Raw genomic sequence first — 7,358 nt, forward strand, 5'->3', positions numbered from 1 at the left:
CGCAACAGCCTGAGCTGCTCCAGGAGTTTGGATCTCAACCCAGGTCTCCCATGTGAATGACAGGGACCCACGTACTTGAGCCATCACCTGTGGCCTCCTAGTGTGCACATTAGCAGGAAACTGGATTAGAAACAGGGGAGCCAGGACTTGAGCCAGGCACTTTGATAATAGATGTGAGTGTCTCAACTGGTGATTTAACTGTTGCATCAAATGCCTATCCCCCTAGGGCCGGCATCCCACATGGGCACTGGTTCAAGTCCCAGCTGCTCCACTTCCAATCTAGCTCTCTGCTATGGCCTGGGAAAGCAGTGGAAGATGGCCTAAATTCTTGGGCCCCTGCACCCATGTGGGAGACCTGGAAGAAGCTCCTGGCTCCTGGCTTCTGGCTTCAGATCGGTACAGCTCTGGTCATTGCGGCCAATTGGGGAGTGAACCAGCGGATGGAAGACTCTCTCTCTCTGTAACTCTGACTTTCAAATAAATAAATATTTTTTTAAAAAATGCCTACCCCCTCTATCAACTTTTTTAGGTGAAACTTCTGATAATACTGCATGGCTCAATTAGTATTTTTGTTAAAATAACATTTTAGTACAGAATTAACATGTGACTGCAGAGTGGTGACAGCATCCTGGGGTTTAGGGTAAAAGACATACCTCCATTGCTTTCCAGTCCCACGAACCATCCAAGCTTAAGTTTTGGATCTGCTGACTGAGTATCACGCACCTGTCCTTTCTGACAGTGATGATGCAGGGAGGAAATGAGATATTTGTAGAAGTGTTACCTTATATGTTAAAATATAGATACTGAAGACACTATTATCACATACACTAACATGAACTGGTAGTTTCAAAGAATTAGAATAAAGTACACACACAGTTCAAACTATGCAGAATAGATTTACTCTCTTTAATGATACGGAATATTTTCCAGCATCATAGAGAGAAGAAAATAGAGAAAAAGCAAACTATACAGAATAGATTTACTCTCTTTAATAATACAGAATATTTTTTAGTTTCCTGGAGGGAATGAAATAGAGAAAAAATAAATTCAGAGAAGCAATGAGATAGACTCATTCAAAGACCACCATTATAACCTTTATCCAGGTAACATTTTACCCTATTTGTTTGTGATTTGCTTCCACCATCTATCTACATGTGCATACAGACATGGAGTAAGATAAACTATGCACACAATGATTCTTGAACAGATTTACTCTTTAATCATAAAGAATAGTTTTCAATACCACAGAGGGAAGGAAATGATGGAAGAAAAGCAAGTTTAGACATTTCAAAGCCACTGTTCAGGGTTCTGACACACGCATACACATACACATATACACAGAATTTTTTTGGAATCATTTCATATTAGGTGGGGCACACCAAACTCTTTTACCCCTAACTACTTCGATGTGTATGTCCTAAGAATAGGACTATTATATTTAACTCCATAATTTAACAATACTATACTGTAATCTACCATGCATATTCCAGTTTTATCAGATGACTGAGAATGTCTTTTGTAGAATTTCTTTTTCTTCCTACAGCACCAGAACAAATGTACGATCAGGCATTTCATTTAGTTGTCATATCTTTTTAGCTTCCTTTACTGTGGGACCTTTAACAGCTGTTCTTTGTCATTTGTGACATGACATTTTTGAAGCTACAATCCTGTTATTGTGTGCAATAGAAAATTCCTCATTTTGAGATTTTTCTGATGTTTCCTCACGGTGAGGCTTAGCTTATGCTTCTTGGCTTGAACATTGTATCAGTGATCCTGTGTCCCTCTTAAGGTGTCACACCCAGAAGCACCCAGTGTCCATCTACTCCTGGGCAATGATGTTAATTTTTACCATCCAGTCAAGGATTTGTCTGATTTTTTTCTCTGTACATTTACTATTCTCACTCATCTGTGCACATTTTTTTTTGTCAAAGAGCTTTAGACCATGTTTTACCTTTCCTTAGAAGAGCCTTCTTTGAAATGTACAGTTATTAAATAAGCAAAGTAAGAATTGCAAGAAAAACCTAAAAATTGGTTTTCGATTCCATCAGCAGAATCTATTTAACATCTTTAATAATTCTATTATTTCTAAAGCCTTCCACACAAGGGCATTGTGGTTCTTCAGTTTATTGCAAGGATATCTTTAAAAACGAAAAGCCTTACTATTGAAGCTATAATACAATTTTAATTATCAGTACTATACTGCAAAGCACAATGAGTAACACCTTATTTAAACAGAGGCTAACATTGGGCAACAAGTCCAACGGATTCTTTTTTCTCTTCAAATCTACATCTAATGGTGATATTTTATAGGCTAGTTTCTAAAGAGACACAAATTTTTTAAAAATAATGCAAGCCATGTCTTGCTCAGGAATGCTATTGTTCACATACCACATAGGTTGTTTTACAGCAGATACTAGTTTGTCAAGCTTCAGATGGCAAGATGCTAAGTTGTGAGTTCAGTTTTGTCCAGCTAGTTGGTTCTCCTTGTCCGGGAGACTCTGGCAGCACGTACTGTTGAGAGAGCATCCCGTCGCCTCCACGTCTCTTCTCACATTTGAATCCACTGTGGTAGAACCTTCATGTCCTTAAGAGGCAAGGCCTAGCAAAAAGCCTCCCACAAAGCCACTGGATATCACAATGTTCTGTTTGATAAATTTGGTTGCTTCTTCGATTATATTGTTGATTTCATGTGCTGCTTTATTTGCTCCTTTCTTAATCTGTCTTTTTGCTTTGTTGACATCTTTTTCAACTCTCTTCCAGTCAATCTGCACATAGCCACTGTGACTGGCAATCTGAAGGAGAAGAAAACCACCACCCACTGCAGTTGCTACAAGTTTTCCAACTTTCTGGAACAAAAATCCTGCACACCAGCCAGTCACGCCACCCATTACAATCTGGGTAGCTACTGAGTATTTTTCTACCATAGGTCCCGAGCTGTGGCCAAACACTCGATTCCACAAGTGGTGTCTTCTTGCATACTAAGTTAAATCCAATACTTCGTAAGAGTCGTCATCACTTTCATAGTCTTGGGGAGGGGGGTTCCGGGTCGCCATGATACCGCCGGCGGCCTGTTCTTCATCTGTGCACATTTTTAACCAATTCTAAATGCAGATGTTAACATCTTATGTGATTTCAGAGTTGTATTTTCTTTGTAAGTTTGGGCAGATGGAACCATGACATGTTTTGGTTCCTGTCTGCATTATAAGAGAAGGTTTTTTATATTGTTACTTTTATTTTATACTTTGTTTCTGGAACTGATCCAACCTCTGGAGATTGTAAAGTAGTGAAAAATAAAACCAAAAACCAAACAAAGCAAAAAAAAATTCCATAATAAAGCAACCCATGTAAAATAAATATTCTGGTTGCTACATCTTTGTGAAAAATTGGCTGAAAGATCTTTGAAAAAAATGAAAGAAAATTGAGGTAACATCTCAGCAGTTTAGCAACATGGGAGAAATGGAATTTTTCTACTTACGAGTTTACATCACTTGTATCATACTGTGTCTGTTAAACAGTAGTTTTAGAAAAGGAGAGTACAGAGTCCATTGTTACTGATGATGTATTCGATTCCAAGCAGGAACACTTTTGGCCTAATGTTATTTCAGGGCCTAACACAGACCTAGGCATGCTCAGAGAGGTTCAACGGCACCGACTAACATCTATATCCACTACTGCACTTTCTTCTAACTTGCAACCTTCCTGGTAGCTTCCTTTTCTGTTGTCCAGTTTATCGTCTACATTCACCTTGTAGGGTTCTGTGGCCACAGCTGACTTTATTCACTGTCATCCTTTCAAGATTTCTTCCTCTTAGTGTGTGTGAAGCTCCTTGCTTGGCCTAGAATATTAGATATTTATGCACTATTACCCATATGGGCAGCTCTGCCTGATGTCCTGAGCACCAGATATGGGGAGGGGCCTGAGCTGGCCAGAACTTAGGATGAAGATGTGGAGTCAAATGGGGATTTAGAAAATGCTGAGAGATGAACATGGGTAGAATTCGTGAACAGGAAGTTGCTTGGGCTAATTGTGGGTGAGGATCTTAGATCTAATTTCATTTTCACAAAGTCAAAGTAAATGTTGGCAAGACCAGGCTGGTCCGTTTAAAAGGGCCAGCATCCCATAGATAGTGTCTTCAGTGTTGTACTGATGATCTGGTGACTATGCAGTGAAATTGAGCAGAGAAGCTCAACATGAAAGGAACACTGTAAGTCAAATTTGTTGGTCAGCTTTAGGACCAGGGTGACTATTACATGTCTTGTTAATTTTATGATTTTTCACATAGAAATCTTCAAAGCTGAAGGTTGAGAAAAGCACATGCTAGGGAGGCAATATTATCTAGGTCTTCTCAATACACTGTTGGAGAAGTGACAGCTTGAGATAACGAAGCAACAACTGATACACAAAATTCCACAGGATTTGGGGCTGGTATCATCGTGTAGTGGGTTAAGCTGCCAACTTGAAATGCTGCAATCCCATATAGGTGCTGGTTTATGTCCTGGCTGCTCCACTTCTGATCCAGATCCCTGCAAATGCACCTGGGAAGTCAATGGAGGATTGCCCGAAGGTTTGGGCCCCTGCCACCTGCGCGGGAGAACTAAAATAGGCTCCTGGCTCCTGGCTTCAGCCTGGACCAGCTCTGGACATTGTGGCCATTTGGGAAGTGAACCAGTGGATGAAAGAGCTCTCCTTGTTTCTTCCTTTTTCTCTGCAACTATGCCTTTCAAATAAATAGTTAATTTTAAAAACTCCACAGAACTGTCCACAATATTCCCTGATCAGAGTTGGGAATGTCGTTGTTCTAGGTGTTTCTAGGAGCTCAGTTATTGTCAGCTACACTTGTATTACTCTGGTTCCAGGTTGTGCTATATTCTTTCATTTAATTTTTATAATAGTCGTATAAAGTAGGTACCATTGTTTCCCTCTTTTTAAAGATAAGTACTTAAGAGACACAAAGAAGTTAATAAATTTGCTCAAGGTTAATACAGCAAGTAGTCAAGCTGAGATCTAAACCTGTGGTTTAGTTTCCAGTTCTGCCTCTAGGCGTCTTAATTTATTTGAGATCATGAATACTTTCAGCATTTTATGTAAGCTGTGGATACTCTTCCCAGAAAGATGTAGGCTCACAATTTTATTTAAAGCTTCAGAGGGATACTGAACATCTGGGAGTCCACTGATAGATCTGAGGTTAAGAACTTATTAATGTGTGTATGTGTATACACATAACATTTTTATAAAGGTTATATGTATGTGTACACACACACATACAGACTGAGTATCCTTAATCTGAAAATCCAAAATCCAAAATGTTCAATAATCCAAAACTAGACCCTATGTTATGAGTCCCAGCTGGAATGCAAAAGCATTAAAAATATTGTACAATATTACCTTTGGACTATGTGTACAAAGATGCATATGAAACACAAATGAATTTCATGTTTAAATGTGGGCTCCATCCCCAAGATATATCATTGTGTATATGCAAATATTTCAAAATCTAGAACAAATCTGAAATCCAAAATGTTTATGGTCCTGGTTTCTGTACTTAACCTGCAAATAGGAAGGATTTTTAAAAATTTTTATGAAAAAATGTATTCTGTGTTCAAAAAATCCTGCTGTGTGAATAAACATTTTGGGTACATCAAATTCTTAGTTGAGGTCTGCTGAGGTAGTTTTGAAGCAAACGCTATTCGTGCTTTGCCCACGTATTTTTGGTACTCATCATTCTAGCACTATCTGATTAATCCTATGTAGGCTTGTAAAACCTCACATGTGAGAGTTTTTTCAGCCTATAATTGGAGCAGGCCAGAAGCATCAGGGGTTGAATGGCCCTGGGAGTAGCCATTGGCCATTGAAATATGGAAATTGGAGGATAAATACCTCTGTTTTTATCACTCCTCTATGATGGGTTTTATGTTGCCTCTCAGTGTTCCCTAGATGTTTTGAGCTTTAGATATCCACAGTGGGAATCTGTTTGATAATGCACTCTTTGTGACTCTGTTCCTTTCTCTGTCTCACGTTTCCGTGTTGCTAACCAGTGTTTCTTGGGACTGCATTCTGAATAGATTACTTCTACTCAAAGCCTTGTGTCAGGGTCTGTTTCTGGGGAAACCAGGCCTCAGGCAAGATTGTATAAGTATGCTTCAGTGAAATTTTAAAGTAATACCCTATACAACAGTAAGGATAGTGGATAATGCCTACTGAATGACAAAATCCAGCTTTGAATGTGCCTATCATTGTGTAAAGAATTCCGATCTAAACTCGGGGGGATGAGAGGCCACATTTAAAAGAATGTTGGCACCCTCCAGGTGCCAAGCATATGAGTGGCTGTTTGGAAGCATCTGGCGCTCAGCCAACCAGCCAGTTCAACACAAAAATTCAAATGAATTCAGCTGACAACACATGGGGTGGAGAGCAGTCATCCCAATTCTCAACCTGCAGAATTATCTCTGGATCAAGAGGAGCTGTCCCCAAACACCCTTGACTACATTGGAATCTGATGCATTTCACACGATCATGGATGTTGAGCCTGATACAATGATTGAATGAGAATTTGGAATTCACTAGAGGGGGTGAGTATTTTATGTATTTTGCTTGACTCATTGGAGTCACTGTGAGAGTGGTGATGGTTTATTCGAGTAATGATTGCCAGTGGATCATGCATCCTTGTCTTCTCCCTGTGCAATGTGATTTCATCAGTCTTCACATCCAGAAACCAAGTCTTTCTCCCTATATCCTGAATCGGTGATGGTTTTGTAACTTAGCTATCTAAAAGAATGCTTCAGGAGCAACACTTGAAATTTCCAAGGTGAGGCTTTAAGGAATCTTGCAGCTGCCACTGTGATCTTCATGGAATGCATTTGTCCTTATGGAAAAAGCTTTGTCTAAGTAGTAGAGGAAGAAGGGGCCATGAAAGAATGGATGTGGTACCCTGATCAAAAGTTCTGGGCAACTGCCAAACATGTGACTGAGGCCATCTGGACCAGACATCACAAGCTGATCTGTCAACTGACCACAAATGGTGTGAGTGAGAGAAGCTGACACCATGTGGAAGAGAGATGAGCCGTTTTAGCCAAGTCCAATGCAACTGCCAACCCATAAAATTTCTAGTGGAAAAAAATATTCTCTACACATGTTTCTTAGTCTTGCCTAATTTCTCTCTGTGGCTTCTTAATGTCAAACCAAGCAAACAAAGTTGACTCCAACATGGAGGTTGAAGATCCTGCCTACACCACTGCCAAGGTTGCTTTCCAAATTAGATCTGAACCCTGTCCTCTTTTGCCCCCTAGACTGGTAGATCTGAGGATCCCTTGGACTAGCTACAGTGAAGGATGACTGGGCCTGTCCAGTTTTAACCTGGG

General features: G+C 39.9%; 1 pseudogene; it reads right to left on the reverse strand.

Annotated features, from left to right (window-relative positions):
* Positions 1-2,028: 2,028 nt before the first annotated feature.
* Positions 2,029-3,069, reverse strand: LOC100338842 (FUN14 domain-containing protein 1-like; annotated as a pseudogene).
* Between the last annotated feature and the right edge of the window lie 4,289 nt (positions 3,070-7,358).

The sequence above is a fragment of the Oryctolagus cuniculus genome, chromosome 17, assembly GCF_964237555.1.
Source record: "Oryctolagus cuniculus chromosome 17, mOryCun1.1, whole genome shotgun sequence".
Taxonomy (NCBI): Eukaryota; Metazoa; Chordata; class Mammalia; order Lagomorpha; family Leporidae; genus Oryctolagus; species Oryctolagus cuniculus.